Genomic DNA, 17,408 nt, shown 5'->3' with positions numbered 1-17,408 from the left:
CCCTTCTGTTTACACAAACCTCTTCAAAAACAACAGTCCCTCCGATTTTTTTATTTGCAAACAACCTGAATTACGTGTACTGCGGAGATGACACCTCCCTTCTGTTACCAGAAGTGGAAGGGATTTATCTTGATGGCAAGAGTGAACCCTAGGAAATACTTTTATGCCCTCCAACATAGAGCCGGTAGAGAAGAGATATATTCCATAGGGGGATAGTTCTAAGTCCATTTATTGTCTCCGTGAATCGCCCTAAAAGATCTGCGACTTCCCAGTGTCATTGCTGAAACTAACAATTAACGTGTACTGCTTAATCTTCGATCACAATCTTTGCAGTTTTGCAGCAACATAAAGACTTTTGATTTTTCTACGCTTTACACTACTATTCCCCATGCTCAGTTGAAAGGTCGACTTCACCATCTCATTAAACAGAGCTTTCTCTATAAAAATGTGAATCGTAGATACAAATTTCTTGTTTTGGGTTAATTCATATTTTGTGAAGAACCACACTGAATCTACCAGAAAATATACTGAAGATGATATTATCAAAATGCTGGACTTTCTGATCGACAATATATTTGTTGAGTTTGGAGGATTTATATTTCAACAGACAGTCGGTATTCCAATGGGTACTAATTGTGCACCCTTACTGGCCGATTTGTTTTTGTACTCGTATGAAGCAGAATTCATTCAGAACCTTCTAAAAGACAAAAAGAAAAAGCACCTTGCGAAATTCTTTAATTTTACATTCCGATATATTGATGATGTCATATCATTGAATAACCCATATTTCAGCCAATACTTGAAATTAAGGATAATACTGATACTAGAAGGACTGCTTCATACCTTGATATTTTCCTCAATATTGACACAGATGGACGACTTCACACGAAAATCTATGATAAACGGGACGATTTCAACTTCCCAATTATCAATTTCCCATTTCTCAGCAGTAACATACCCTCTGCACCTTCGTATGGTGTTTACATATCTCAATTGATACGTAATGCTCGTGCATGTTCACACTATACGAACTTCATATACAGGAGTGTGCTCGTAACGCAGAAACTGCTCCAACAAAGTTATGAGGAGGACAGATTAAAAATGACACTCCGTAAATTTTACGGTCACGGTACCTTTCTATCCCAAATTCATGTATCTAATTTTGATGTTATATTTGTTATTCTCGTCAGATTTTGTCAAATGTCTTAACGTCTTTTCTGTTATATTCGTGTGTTATGGTAAAGATAATTAATCACCCCCTTCATTTATTAGATTTTAGTTTGGTTCAACGAAATTTATACGATAAATTTGGTTTACAGTTTGATTCAGAAGAAACACCGACATAGCTAGATAGTACAATTAATTATCTAATTACTACCACAATTTGATATTAATAAGTATTGTAATTTTCATTGTTATTAATAAATGTAATGTCAGTATTACAAATCTAATCTTGAATCAATCCTAATCCTATCTTACTTTTGGGAAATCTTTTTACAAATTCAAATGAGACGTCACTTTGTGTGTTTTTTTAGAATTTCAAATGTGACGTCACTTTGTGCGTTTGGCTAACTCGGCTGTGTATTTTCGTATGTTAGATTAGATTGTTTTATGTAATGTATCCGTTTTTATTCTGTAGTTAGTCCCCACTTCGGTTTTATCATGTATATCTATTAAATAGTCATTTTATAAAATTTACTGTTTGCAAAATTATAAATTATTCTAAATAATAAGGATGTTCTTGTCCCAGGCAGAAAACCCTGGCCGTGTTAGGCGCAACATTTTGGAAGTTTTGGTCCTCAATGCTCTTCGGCTTTGTACTTGTTTTGGCTTTCAAGCTTTTTTCATCTGAGCGTCACTGGATGGTCTTGTGTGGACGAGACGCACGTCTGGCGTATTGAGTTTTAAGCCTAGTACCTTTTGTTAGCTATTATTCGTGTGTTTCTTTCTCCTATATGTTCTCCCACTTATTTGTATTAATGTCCTGTCATGTGATGTTGTCGTTTTGGTGTTGTGTTTGACGTTGCCATTAGAGCGGGAGGTTTGGCATGCCACAAAACCAGGTTCAACCCACCATATTTTTCTTAAAATGTCCTGTACCAAGTCAGGAAAATGGCCATTGTTATATTATAGTTCGTTTCTCTGTGTGTTACATTTTAATGTTGTGTTTTTGTTGTGTCGTTGTTCTCCTCTTATATTTGATGCGTTTCCCTCAGTTTTAGTTTGTAACCCGGATTTGTTTTTATCTCTATCGATTTATGAGTTTCGAACAGCGGTATACTACTGTTGCCTTTATTTACGGACAGCATCACGAATTGGTCGATCCATACGATGTGTCTTTGTCCAAACTAACTAAGGACAATTTTTACCACATGTTAGATTGTGGTTTGACATTACGTCGTTTGATCTTTTAATTACCGAACGTGACTTATTCCCGATTGTGACTGTTTTGCTGAGTGTGAATTCGCATTGCTATAAGACGTGTCACGGTACTTTTCTATCCAAAATTCATGTATTTAGTTTTGATGTTATATTTGTTATTCTCATCGGATTTTGTCAAATTGTCTTATCGTTTGTAGTTGTAAATCTTATTTTTTGTCTGTTGTATTCGTGTGTTATGGTAAAGATAATTAATCACCCAGTTCATTAATTAGATTTTAGTTTGGGTCAACTAAATGTATACGATATATTTGGTTTACAGTTTGATTTAGAAGAAACACCGACATAGCTAGATAATACTATTAATTATCTAATTACTACCACATTTTATATATATTAGTATTGTAATTTTCATTGATATTATTAAATGTTATATGAGTATTATAAACCAAATCTTGAATTCTATCCTAATTCTATCCTATTTTGGGGAAATTTCATAAATTCAAATGTGACGTCATTTTTTTGCGTTGATCTCTTTGGCTTACTCGGCTGTAAATTTTTATGTGCTGGTTTATGTTGTTTTATGTATCCGTTTTTATTCTGTGGTTAGTCACCACTTCGGTGTTATCATGTATATCTATTATATAGTCATTTTTATAAATTTACTGTTTGCAAAAGTATGAATTATTCTAAATACTAAGGATTTTCTTATCCCAGACATATAACCTTAGCCGTATTTGGCACAACTTTTTGGAACTTTTGGTCCTCAATGCTCTTCAACTTGTACTTGTTTGGCTTTCGTACTTTTTTGATCTGAGCGTCACTGGTTAGTTATGTGGAAGAAACGCTCGTCTTGTGTATTAGATTTTAAACCTGGTACCTATTGTTAGCTATTATTCGTATGTTTCTCTGTCCTATGTGTTCTCCAATTTATTTGTATTGTAGTCCTGTCATGTAATGTTGTCATTTTAATGTTATATTTAACATTGCAATAAAAGCGGAAGGTTTGGCTAGCCACAAAACCAGGTTCAACCCACCATTTTTGTCTTAAAATGTCCTGTACCAAGTCGGGAAAATGGCCATTGTTATATTATAGTTCGTTTCTGTGTGTGTTACATTTTAATGTTGTGTTTCTGTTGTGTCGTAGTTCTCCTCTTATAATTGATGTGTTTCCCTCAGTTTTAGTTTGTAACCCGGATTTGTTTTTTTTTCTCAATCGATTTATGAATTTCGAACAGCGGTATACTACTGTTGCCTTTATATACCATCTTTTCCGCAAGTTTATTGTTTTCTGTTTAGTATTAAATTTTAAATAAAGATCCATTTATTACATCGGTGATCCGTTTATTTGGCAATCGCCAATGGCAGTCAGCAGGATTTAAGAACATTTGTTGTTCGACCTGTTAGTCAAATGCGTTTTGTTAAAATATACTTTTTCACTTATTTGGTCTTTTGGAAAATGTTGTTTGTGCTGTATTTCGACCCCTCTAACAAGAAATTTGTTTTGCATGCACACGTATAAAAATTGCGGTTTTTATCCAACGCAATCATAGGTTTGAACGTTGCTTTCAATTTAGATTTGGTCATATTTTTTCGTTTGGGCTTGTATTATATTTGCCTTTGGGTTTATATGATCCGTTCATCCTATTTTGACTCCTCAAAACTCAAGAGTCTTTTCCTAATTGTGGTAAATTGAATGGCTTTCCAAATACCGGTTCGATTCCTAACATCACTGAAGAGATATTAATTGTCGAAATCCGGATAAACCCACCATTTTTGTCTCAAAAGGTCCTGTACCAAGTCGGGAAAATGGCCATTGTTATATTATAGTTCGTTTCTGTGTGTGTTACATTTTAATGTTGTGTTTTGTTGTGTCTTAGTTCTCCTCTTATATTTGATGTGTTTCCCTCAGTTTTAGACAATTACCCGGATTTGTTTTTTTCAATGAGTGCCTGTACCTCTTATATCCCAGTGAATTTGAGAATAAGGATACTCCGAAATTAGAAGGTCTGTTTCATATCTTGATCGTTTGCTCGATATTGACACAGTAGAATCTATGACAAACGTAATGATTTCAACTTTCTTATTTTCAACTTCCAATTTCTCAGCTGTAACATACCTTCTGTCCTTTCGTATCGCGTTCACTTATCTCAATTACTGTAACTCGACCATAGGTGTTGCTGTTTACTTTTACCTTATGTTCAACTTGTAAACTTTACAATATCAATTGGGGCATTTAAATTGACCAGTTGGTATTGTTAGAGTTGAATCACCTTGATGCTACCTGTTCTGTTTGTTATTCACCTAACCCAACCTTACAGCATGATTTTTGCCTGACGTTTTTCGTCACCTAGGATTATTCTATTATAAAAACTTATAAGGATGAAAATATTATTGGATTTCATTGTTTTAAATCCCAAAAATCTAAATCAGTAAAAGATTTTCTTAACTGCATGTTAACATGTATGTGGTTCATAAGTGTTTCTTGTTTCTTGTTTTTTATATAGATTAGACCGTTGATTTTCCCGTTTGAATGGTTTTACACTAGTAATTTTTGGGGCCTTTTATAGCTTGCTGTTCGGTGTGAGAAAAGGTTCCGTGTTGAAGAACGTACTTTGACCTATAATGGTTTACTTTTATAAATTTTGACTTGGATGGAGAGTTGTCTCATTGGCACTCATACCACATCTTCTTATATCTATGAAAATTTAAACTGATTTTGCATAATAAATGAATCTTTAATTTTTTAACCCTTATACATAGTATTGTCCATTTGTCAGTGAAACAAGAAATAGCTATTCAGGTGTTTTCAGTTTCAGTTTTAGATGGATATGTTACGCATTTCTTCATATATCCATTCAAATTTTTCATTTGGAATATTATTCAAAGTGTTTGAAATTTATTGGAACTAAAGTGCATAACATGACATATTGGGATTTATTTTATTTGAATTCACTTCTTTGATGCAATTTACGTTTGCTTCTTAAAATGTGACTTGTTTTTTTACAAGAATGGATTGTCATGATAGTATCAAGGAGGAAATAATTCATTCAAAATGTTTTGTGGTGCTTATACATATGATGTACATGTAAAATTCGAAATAATTTTGGAATATACCGTGCAGTGTTTATCTCTCAAATTTATTAGGATTTTTGTGCATAGAAATATTGAAGAGAATTCACTTTATATAAGATGGTATATAGTTACTTTGAAAGGGGACAAAATACTGGAATGTTAGTAGGAGAAATAAGTTTATCCAACATGTTTCTGTGGCTTTTATATGTGATTTTGAAAATAATCATTATAAAATTCTTGATCTAACATGAAGATGATTCACCTGTTTAGATGGGACATATATCATAGAAAATGAAATAAAATGTGAATACAGTGGATATAGTCAAAACTAGTGATAAAGTGAAAAATAAAAGTAAAATATTCAAAAAACTCATAACGTGATGATAACAATTTTTGAAATTGGAAATATTCATTTTAAAATTCTGGATCTTATATTGTTTAACTGGGACATATATCATGGGAAATGAAAAACTGTGAATATAGTAAAATCAAGTGATTTAGTGGGAAAAAAAATGTTCTTAAAAATTTGTAAAGTGAGAATAATTATTTTGAATGCGATATTGGAAATAATAATAAAATACAAATTTCTGGATCTAAATTATAGACTCGGCACCTGTCTTATTAGGATATATATCATGGAAAATTAAACAGAATTCTGTGGAAATAGAGAAAAATCTAGTGATAAAGTGAAAAATGTTAGAAAATATTCCAAAAAATTAGGAAAATATTTTAAAATCATTTCAATAGTGATACAGGAATACTGGATGGGATATCAAATATCAGTGTCAATACATAAAAGTTTATTCATAACTCTTGTTTTTGATTTTCACTATGCATAAACACTTTGTACAAGGCTCATGTCAATAAATTTTGAACAAGTGTCTAAATGAAGGAATGCACACATTTGTTCTGGTAATTATTAATCCTGGAAACTTTTGGAAATTATTAAATAATTAAGATTTTCAAAAGAGTAAAAACAAATATTTTTATAATCTCCCATTAGAAAAAGCCAACGAGATAAAAGAGGTCTTTTCAACAATATAGAGGAAATCTCAGAACGCATAGTATTTGGCTATTAAAACACTAAGAGGAAATGTAGTGCATTATATGACATGCAATAGAATACCCTCCAAGAAAAAAAAAACACACACATTCTTGTTTTAGATTGCTTACTCCTAATTTTCGAAACAACAGTGAATAAAAATCTCTCTTTTTCCTTTAAATTTTGTGTTCCTTTGGCAGTTGTATGGTCAATTAATTCAAGGAATACATTCATTGTAATGAAAAAAAGATTGTAATTACAATGTTTTTTTCCTTTTTCTTGTTATAGGATTCTCAAATGAAAAACATTGGGAGATGATTTTTTGTTTAAATCTGCAGTTTTTAACAAATATTAGAACATTAAATAAATTTGCATCTTGTGGTCATACTCTAGCTTTATTCTTACCATATATACTAATTTAAACAGTATGCATGTTCTGTTATTTAACAAAGATTAGAATTAAAGCCTGAATGTCACTTGTATAACTTTTGAAAGACCTATCTCAGTAACACTACAACAGTAACAATTGAACAGGTGAAGTGATAGGACAACATCCAGGTAGACTCTAAATGCATGAGTGATCATTTATTCAGATATAAATAGATTGAAACTTGTGATTTAATTAAGACTTGAAGCTCTTTATAATTTGTAACCCAAAACAAAAAACATATGTTCCTTGAATAATTGCAATTACTAATTCTTTCAAAGATGTATAAAATAACTTATACAAGTAATTTTTGTGTCATTATTTTTAAAGTAATCTTTTTTTTTTTTCTCTCTATACTCCTCTCAAATTTAATACATCCTTAATTTTAAGTAATAAAATGATGTTAAAATTCATAAAAACTACATTTAGACCATGCTTCTATTGAAATTTAAAATACCTCTATTGAGTTAATTTAATAATGTAAACAAAAATTGCCTTTATAAGTAACTAAAAAAAAATGTTTTTAACAGTCTTGAATGTATCGGTGGTATTTTTATTTAAAACTGAATTTCTAGATGCGACCTTCATACATTTAAACATTGGAAACATTTGCATATAAAACAATCACACATGCATAATATCCAGTACATAATCTATATGTTACATTAAATGTTGGAACGACATCTGTTGTAAAACAGTTATAATTTAGCATTTAAAGTCTGTATGTAAACTTGGATACTATTTGGTTACTGATTTCCAAATGCAAGTAAAGTATCATTCGATAAAGGTTAACACACCATTGTGCGGCATATTTGTACATTTGAATTACACGAGGCAATATCTACTTAAACTCAATTATCTTAGACATATTTGAGTATATTTATTCTGTTGATAATATACGGAGTTATTTTTTTTAAAATCACATGGACCTTGCATTCAGTATTTGTGACAACTATCCACCAGAAACAAAAGGATTTTAAGGTTAGCGTACAGCCTTCAACAATGACCAAAAAAATCTATACCGTATTGTAAGATATCAAAAGGTCCAGCATGACAAAATGCGAAACAAATCAAACGATATGGCAAACAACTACAAAAGACGGCCACTGATTCATATGATCCTGGCTAGGGATAGATACATTAGGAATTTGACGGAGCTACACCTGCTTGAGAACTCTATCGTTTCTTGGAACACTTTTGTTACAGTACAACTTAAGAAGAAAACTTTACCAATTAGTTGGAAAAAGCTTTATTACCAGATCGCTTGCATCTGGTTTCGCTTCCTTTGAAGTGTATGTGATTCCCTCATTTTTTTGTTTTTTTTCCTTGATTTGTCTATTTGTCTATTCTTGTTGCACCACTGTCCCAGGTTAGGAAGAGGATTGAGCGCTCACAAACATGTTTAACCCCGCCACATTCTTTATGTGCCTGTCCAAAGTCAGGAGCCTGTAGTTCAGTGGTTGTCGTTTGTTCATGGCTGTCTTTTTTATAAATTAGGCCGTTAGTTTTCTCAATTGAATTGTTTCATAATTTTCATGTCGGGGCCTTTTATAGCCGACTATACGGTAAGGGTTTTTCTCATTGGTGAAGGCCGTACGGTTGCCTATAACTGCTTTAATCCACTTCATTTGAATTTTGGCGGATAGTTGTCTCAATGGCAATCATACCACATCTCCTTATTATTATATTAATCGATTTGAAAGATTTGAAAATTGGTAAACTACTTTCGATTTAAGTTTCCACATTTTCCACATTCAGTACATATATATCGGAATTATTGTAAAGATTTCATACACAGGGTTTTCGATATCACAAACTAGTCAAAACATTTACTAAATTTTATCATCGGTATAAGGACATCATTCGTAAATATAGCTCAACATGCAGACTTCTTATACGTTCAGGTATTTCACATCCAATTTTTTATGGAAATATTCTTTATAAAGCACAAAAATGTCAGTTTTCACCTCTGAAGCTAACACAACCTTTAAATAGACTTATTAAGAAGGGATATAGTTACGATACTGTTGTCAGGTCATTAAAGATTGCATATTTTGGCGTTAATATTGATTCACTTATAGGGTCTTTGCATCGGCACTAAACACATTTATTTAAAAACCAGTTGTTGGCATGACACGGGTTATGTTCTTCTCATATATGTTATGATGGTATGATACTAAACCCCTAACGGGAAGGATTGTGCCTGATATTCATATGATGAAGACATAATCTTTCAATCAGTTTAATTGAAGTCTGGAGCTGGCATGTCAGTTAACTGCTAGTAGTATGTTGTTATTTATGTATTATTGTCATTTTGTTTATTTTCTTTGGTTACATCTTCTGACATCAGACTCGGACTTCTCTTGAACTGAATTTTAATGTGCGTATTGTTATGCGTTTACTTTTCTACATTGGCTAGAGGTATAGGGGGAGGGTTGAGATCTCATAAACATGTTTAACCCCGCCGCATGTTTGCGCCTGTCCCAAGTCAGGAGCCTCTGGCCTTTGTTAGTCTTGTATTATTTTTAATTTTAGTTTCTTGTGTACAATTTGGAGTTTAGTATGGCGTTCATTATCACTGAACTGGTATATATATTTGTTTAGGGGCCAGCTGAAGGACGCCTCCGGGTGCGGGAATTTCTCGCTGCATTGAAGACCTGTTGGTGATCTTCTGCTGTTGTCTGTTCTATGGTCGGGTTGTTGTCTCTTTGACACATTCCCCATTTCCATTCTCAATTTTACAGCAAGCAAAAAGCATAGCCTTGTCCTACTCAGACGTCATTTGGTCTCTAGTGGATAGTTGGCAATCATATCACATCTCCTGATTTCTATACAAAACATAGCAAAATGCGTGACGTCAACAATATGGGATTTTCATATGAAAATTAACAATACAGGAATATTTAGTAACCATTTATCAAATGTAGAAAACACAATTATGTTCAATATTTTCTTTTTTATTTGAGTCAAAAGAGGTGCACCTAGATTTATAATCAGCTAAAGGCACCCTTCATGTTGCTCATGACACGGCAATGTCCGGTGACACTAGCAAGTTCAATTCAGCGATGTCAATATCGAGGAAAATAGAAAAGTACTGTAACTATGACAAGTGGAACAAAAACATAATAAATAAAATGACAACTCAGAAAGTGCCCTTAATATATAGTTGACAGTTTGAAAATACAACTGCATAAACCATACCATCACGAGTCTAGAAAATTTTGAAAAGATTCAATAGACTTCCAATACTTTGCATCAACACCTAAATATGCGACGGTAATATTCCATAAAGATATAAACAAAGACATCCAAAGTCGAGTTTCTTGATTATAGAGGGTAATCTTGTTTGCTTAGCTTCATTCAGGATTTCAATTGTATTTAATGATAATGTACCTAATTGTGTTTGCCGGAAATATAGTATATAAACTTATATTTGTGAATCACGGAAATTATTTCCTTTTATCATGATATTTTATCATTTAAATGCTGATCATGATAATATATGTTTTTGTTTGGATTTTAGGTTTTGTTCTGACTGATAAATGTTTTAATAATTCAAGGTAATCTTCATATCTTCTTATGAAAAAAAAACAATAAGTATAAGTAGTAGGCTTTCCAATGAGATAAAATCGTTGTTACAAATTGTAAAATTCATATGTTGAGACAATGCAAATTAGTAATTACAGTTGATAAAGATGAAATCAAATTGTTGTCTACATGTCAACTTGTTAAGTGACGAACAAATTAAGCAATAGTGTAACTTTAAAAGTGGTAAACTATACATTTAGTTAAAAGTTGCAGTCGACAAAGCCGCAAGAGAAATCAATTCACATTCATTGCAGCAACCAAGCATGATGACACAGAGCAATGTCAAGGTCTGGTTACTTGTAGTTATCTTTCATCTATTTACATCAACGCTGAACTTATGGGATATAAACAACAACACGCTCAATTTAGATGAATTTTATAGAAATGAGCAATTTGATTGGTAATGAATGATTTTCCTGTTTGATTCGTTTGAAACATTGATATACGTTTTGTTTTTGTACAGAAAAGGTGCAAGGGATTCATGGTTTTGTTGTAATAATCACGAAAATAAGAATGGCGAATGCATAGGTATGTTTTATTTCAGTTGATATTAAGTGAGAAAAGTATCTTTGATGAGTTGATATTGCTTACCTGATTACAACAAAAAAACAATATGGACCGGCTTACAATTCATATTAGTTGTAATAAACAAATACTTTATATTTTAATCAAAGGCATTTACTTAATTATATAATTTGTAAGGGCCTAGTCTGTTACAGAGTTGAATGCCCTTTGGAAAAAATATATTTGAACCTCGCTCTCCAAATTAAAGAGGGCGTCGGTTTGCAAAGTGGTCTTGTTAGTTCATCTACAGCAATAACTAGCTGTTAAACATGTTCTTCGTTTTGGAACTTTGTTTGTTTTTATCGTTTCATTATCTTTAATTAGAAAAATAAACGCTTGATTCATGTACAAAACAATAAACGAAAAACAAATATGATATACAACAACAAACGACAACTATTGATATATAGGCTCCTGTCTTGGGACAGGCGCATAGATAATAGTGCGGTGTGAAACATGCTTGCTGCCAACGCATCCTCCACCAACTTGGGACATTTGTTTAACAGCAGAATATAAGAAGAAACCACAAAAATCAATTGAAAAAGACTTGACTCATCAGATCGACACAAAACACTTGAAAAACTAACAAAAGGACACAAAGTACAGATCTCAGTTATTAAAAGCTAGTTCAAGCCAAATAACATCTAATAAAAAAGTCATGTGTGTAAGACTAAATTATCATTTAGTGCTCATATAATGAATTTATTGTTTAGACGTAATAAAATGTCATACAAAAGCATGATTTTTCGCAACGCCAAAATAAAGTTATCGACAGAATGTACTTTAGTAAATGTTTTTATCTGAATAGCAATAATAATTAGATAAGTTTTAAGTAGTTGGTTTGTGCTTAAAGCCAATCTGATCAGTCGAGCCCTAACTCATAGATTTATACACTTTGTTCTTATGATGTGATTTTACACCACTCTCAAGGCTAGAGTTGGAGTAAGAACTTACAAACAAGCGTTAGCCTGACATATTCTGCATATGCTTATTTAAAGCCAAGAGCGTAAACTCAGTAGTTTTCGGTAATTGCAATATTTGTTTCGTGAATTCTACTTCTAAAAAGATGCCGGGTTTGTATACAATTTCATCCTGGGTTCTGTATAGCTTACTATACAGTATGTATTTTCTCATTGTTAAATTCATATGAAACTCAAATTTAAATAAAGGTCGAATATGTTCTGTATCATTGGATGGCTAATGTTTTCCATGAAACAAGTGTAGGAGAAAATCCTTTAATTTAAATTATCAAAATCTATATAAAGGTACTGCTATTAAATTATTGTCTTCCCGTACACCAGTTCACCGATATTTTACCGTATTCAGTAACATTAACCACGATACCTCTTGTTAGAACTTCGGTCACCGTACAGCGCAAGTACTAGGGTAAAAACCATAATGAAGAATGTAAACAAACTTACACTGGAAGATTAATAGTAATAACTGATTCTTAAAGAACACATTTAATACAACAAATCATTTAACAACTATAATGGAAAAGTTTAATTAACGAATGGGAACGCACGGAAAATAAAAATAATAACACACTTTCATGACTCTGTCAATTCAATTATTTGACACGTGCCCCAAGAGCTCTGTGTTGATTGTTTAATGTTAATTGTTGAATGTTGAATGAAATATTACTTGTCGATAATACGTTGTAGATCGGTAATAAATATTAAACAGAAAACGTTGCATATGACTTTTAAGAAGTACGATGACCTTTTAATGTCTTCATTTTTGTCCGTTGACGATAATGGATATTTGTCGCATTGACATTCACACCATATGTCGTTTGTGCATGCATTTTTTAATTACTTCCATCATATTTGTTTATAATAATGAGTTCGCATTTGCTTTAATTTCAAAACGATACATTTCATATAGAATGTGAAATTGGGTATGTTTCAAAGAATGGATTTCCATGCAAACCATGTTCACTTGGACTGTGGGGAAGAAAATGCGGAGAAGTTTGTAGCTGCCAGCATAACGAGAGGTAAAAGACGCCTCGCCTTTAAAAATAACGTAACATATAACTATTTGTACCATTTTATTAAACTTTTAAAGGATGGTGTGTATGAGTAAACGTTTTCAAAGCTAAATTACCATTGAACATTATAGCCATTGTTTTTCTTGTTTTTTCAGTTAGTTTAATTTCTTCCAAACAATACACATTTGGGGAAAGGTAACTTTTACAAGAATCAGGACGTTTGTTTACAAATTGCTTTTACAGAACATTAAATTTGATAAATATATTACTAAATTTTCTTTACACTCTTGTGATGATTTATATTATAGAAAGGCGGAATAAACCAAACGAATATTCAAACTCATAAGTCGAAAAAGAACTGAAAATGCAATGGAAAAAACGAAAAAGACCTAAAGACCAACAATAGTCTGTAAAACATGGAAAATCCCACATGACAGCCATCAAGTCCTATCAACATACCTGAATAAATAGTTTGTCTTTCAAACCTGTTCATAGCAGCACATTGACTGCCTCTAACTAGAGAGAGGTCGAGTGAAGTTTGCTTTTATGTCAAAACAATATTCCATGTCAATTTAAACATCTTTAATTATGAAATATGCGACCATAACAATTGCATATTTCTACCTCTTTATAGTGTGTCCATTGTGTTGTTAGGTTGCTGTCTCATTGACGTATACCATTCTTTTTTCTTGTATGTTTACATTTTACAGATGTGATATGGTGTATGGGTGTATTGCGTTGACAACTGACAAGTCAGGTAAAACTAAATTTCGTCAAAGCCCTGATAAGGTTTGAAGTAAAGCAACACGGACAAAGACGTAGATATATTTAAAGAATAATATAACTACAATTACAGTAAATTGATAGATAATAAGATAGAGGACATTGTTTTTTGTTTGATGTAATTGCCACTTTGCTTACATGAATAGGATTGACTACAATTTCAAGTACAAGGACGGAAGTAGGACTAATCGTTAATATCAATGCCGTACCATGATGTGAACCAAATAACAATACGAATCATGATAACTTAAATATTTACAAATGGATGTTTCCGGTGACACTTTGTTATTGTGACAATATACCAAACATCCTAATATGTATAAAGTCTAACTTAATTTTTTTTTATCTTGACAATATTATCAATTTGAGATAGTAATATACTGTGGATTCATTAGAATTTGTGGGATACCAATTTTCGTGGATTTCGTTGGTACAGGTAAACCACAAATTTAAATGTTCAACGAAGTACAAATTGTCTATAGGAAAAATCCATGAAAGTACAATGATTCCTTAATCCACGAAAATTGGTTCCCCACGAAAATAAATGAATCACCGTAGTTAATTTTTGGAATTACTGAAATAATAAGGATTTTCTAACCAAGGAATATATTACCTTGGGCGTATTTGGCAAAATGTTTAGGAATTTTGGATCCTCATTGGTCTTCAACTTCGTAATTCGTTTGGCCTTTTTCATTTTTTTTTATACGAGCGTCACTGATGAGTATTTTGTACACGAAAGTCTGAAGTACAAATTTCAATTCTGATATATATGATGAGTTTAATTAGAGAATACAAATGTTTACCCTTAATCTATTGTCTGAGCTGTCGTAATTTTTAAAACGAGTATATCTGAAATTTTTAGAAGAAATGGTCGATGGTATAATATATTCAATCATTATAATTTGCATTTGATAAGAACGTATTGTAAAATTAATTAACTCTATTCTTTCCTCAGTATCAAATAACATGATAAGGAATCGTCTTCTTTTTTTTATAATTTCAATTGGGAAGAAAAAATCGTTAATCGCCGATTTATATGTTTGATAATATGTATCTGTATGAACAGATGAACGCATTTAAATGAAAAAAATCGATGAAGCGTGAACACAACTAAAAAAGCAACTTTTAGTATGTACTAAAAACAACCGTGAACAATTAAGACATGCTACCATATGTCATGGTTTATATAAATATCAGGTGTTTTGTGTGGTTTTTTTTTATAGCGAATGAGACAATTATCCACCGGAGGTGGAAGTAGGTGAACGTAAGCATCTATGGATCACTAAACGCCCTTCAGCAAATAGCAAAACATATTCCGTAGAGCTAGATACAAATTACGCAAACATGAACTAGCTATTTTCGAGTGTAAACAAGTTAAGAATTAGTTTAATAGAAATGATCAAACTCCTAATTGCTTTAGAAAAAATAAATGTTTTCAGTGAAGAGCCTCATTAGAACGATAAAAATGAACAATTAAGACCATGCATATAACAATTATTAAAAAGGAATTGGTATTAGGGTTTGTGAGGGGAGTGTGTATGTAAGTTAGAAGATTTGGTATGCATGCCAATGAGACAACAATCAACCAGAGACCAAATTACTAACAGGTAAACAGCTACATGTAATCGTACCACCCTTAGCGATGTGAACTTTCATATAATGTAGGAAGCTGTGAAATATTACGACGTGCGAAAATGTATATCAATTCAAACGAGAAAACCAACGGGCTGATTTATGTACAAAACAATGAACAAGAAACATCTGTTCATACACTGTATTTGTTGAGTTGTTCTGTGTTTGTTTGTTTTGGCATATTTGATTTTTCTGTCCTTCCGGATGAATATCCATACCAACTCATTGCCAAACTTTGTACAGTCTTTTGGAACATTTTGCTTACAATGTTTGTCAAAAACAGAAAAAAAAGGGAAACAACACGTAATAAATTCAATGCGTCCGAATCCCATTTCTGAATTTACATTTATTAGGAACGATCAAAGACGAATATGTAAAAGCCAAGGATGTATAAGAACCGAATCAGTTGAAGAGCTAAATGTTCAAAAAGGACATATATGAAATAGTTAAATCAATCTAAGGTCAACTTTACCAGACGGAGTTGAAACCTTAGCTACATTATAATTTATAAACGGAAAATTTTAGAAAGGTTCTTATAAATCATATCAACTTCGTATTTGATTATTCATAGATCTATCGTTTAAGAAGACGGATCACATGTCTGACTACTTAATTATAAGCATGATGTCTTAATACGTTTCGTCAAGTGACCTCATAAATAAGCAAGCATTGTACAAACTATTTGTGTAAAAAATATTATATGAAACATGTATTTAAACATACAAAATAACAATCATTCTTTCTGACAACTGAATTGGGGAAAATGTATGTTTCAGAAAAGTGGGAAAGTACCTTTATAGAACCAATGGATAGTTTTTCAGCAGCTGATAAAAATGGTATTTACACTTTTGGTTGAAAATACATTTCGTTCACCCGTGATATGTATAATAATCATATTTTATTATACACTTTTTCTTAGAAATGGAAAAACAAATACAGTTAACATGTAAGTGTGTACAAAAAAAAATTATATGGTCATCGACATACGATGCATGTAAGAGGTTCATTAATATGTGTATTAGAAAAAAATGTACGTTTATCAAATTAATATAAAACTATTGAAATTTTTTGATAATAAATGGCACAATGCTTACGTTCTGAGTAGACTACTCTCTTTATACGTCTCACATTTGTTTGTTTTCTCAAAATTCATTTAAAAAAAAACACAAACAAATAAGACAAGCCAACAAAATCAAAATAGAAACAAACCAAAATTAAATCAAATAACATAATAAAGACCGCTTTAACATGCATAATTATGTCACGGAGACGTCAACATGGTCGTCAATGCGACAGTTATCCCAACATTCAATTGTACCTGTTATTTAGGCAAACGTTATGCTAGGACTGTCCTATTTTACTGTATGTTATGATATTTGAAATTGAAAAGTAGTCTGTGTGCATGTTTGAAAAAGGGAACAACTCTAGGCATTTATTCTTTTTCAAACATGTTTTATTATTATTTTAATATTTGAAATTTGTTTTTTAATGTTCTGATCTGTCGTCATTTTGTGGTGGCTACCTATCAATACGAAAGTAAAAAGGCCATTTATCTCTGTTTATCAGATTTCACTTTTAATCTAGGAAAACATCTGATGAATGCTTGTACTTAAAGCACCCGAAGGTCCGACTACGGTTAAACAAACTGGTACGCTGGACTTGTCCTATGCGGCGGTAAAACTCAATATCCTAAATTGAGGTAAATTGTTGGGCTTTCAAAATACCGTTTCAATTCCTAACATCACTGAAGAGACATTATTTGTCGAAATCCGGATATGGTGTACAAAAACCTTTGCACCTTTTGTTTGCGGTATATCATCTTTTCCGCAAGTTTATTGTTTTCTGTTTAGTATTAAATTTAAAATTAAGATCCATTTATTACATCGGTGATCCGTTTATTTGGCAATCGTCAATGGCAGTCAGCAGGG

At 32.0% G+C, this 17,408-nt stretch overlaps 1 long non-coding RNA gene across 1 annotated transcript; it reads left to right on the top strand.

The window, feature by feature from the left end:
* The first annotated feature begins 10,981 nt into the window (after positions 1 to 10,981).
* LOC127726243 (uncharacterized) lies at positions 10,982 to 16,310 on the top strand. Its single transcript, XR_007993417.1, has 4 exons — positions 10,982 to 11,039; positions 12,963 to 13,071; positions 13,776 to 13,822; positions 16,257 to 16,310. It is a non-coding gene; the product is annotated as an uncharacterized LOC127726243 (long non-coding RNA).
* Positions 16,311 to 17,408: the final 1,098 nt, after the last annotated feature.

This window comes from Mytilus californianus, unplaced genomic scaffold, assembly GCF_021869535.1.
Source record: "Mytilus californianus isolate M0D057914Y unplaced genomic scaffold, xbMytCali1.0.p SCAF_17, whole genome shotgun sequence".
NCBI classification, from domain to species: domain Eukaryota; kingdom Metazoa; phylum Mollusca; class Bivalvia; order Mytilida; family Mytilidae; genus Mytilus; species Mytilus californianus.
Note: the sequence above shows the minus strand (reverse complement) of the source record. Positions and strands in the feature narration are given on the sequence as shown.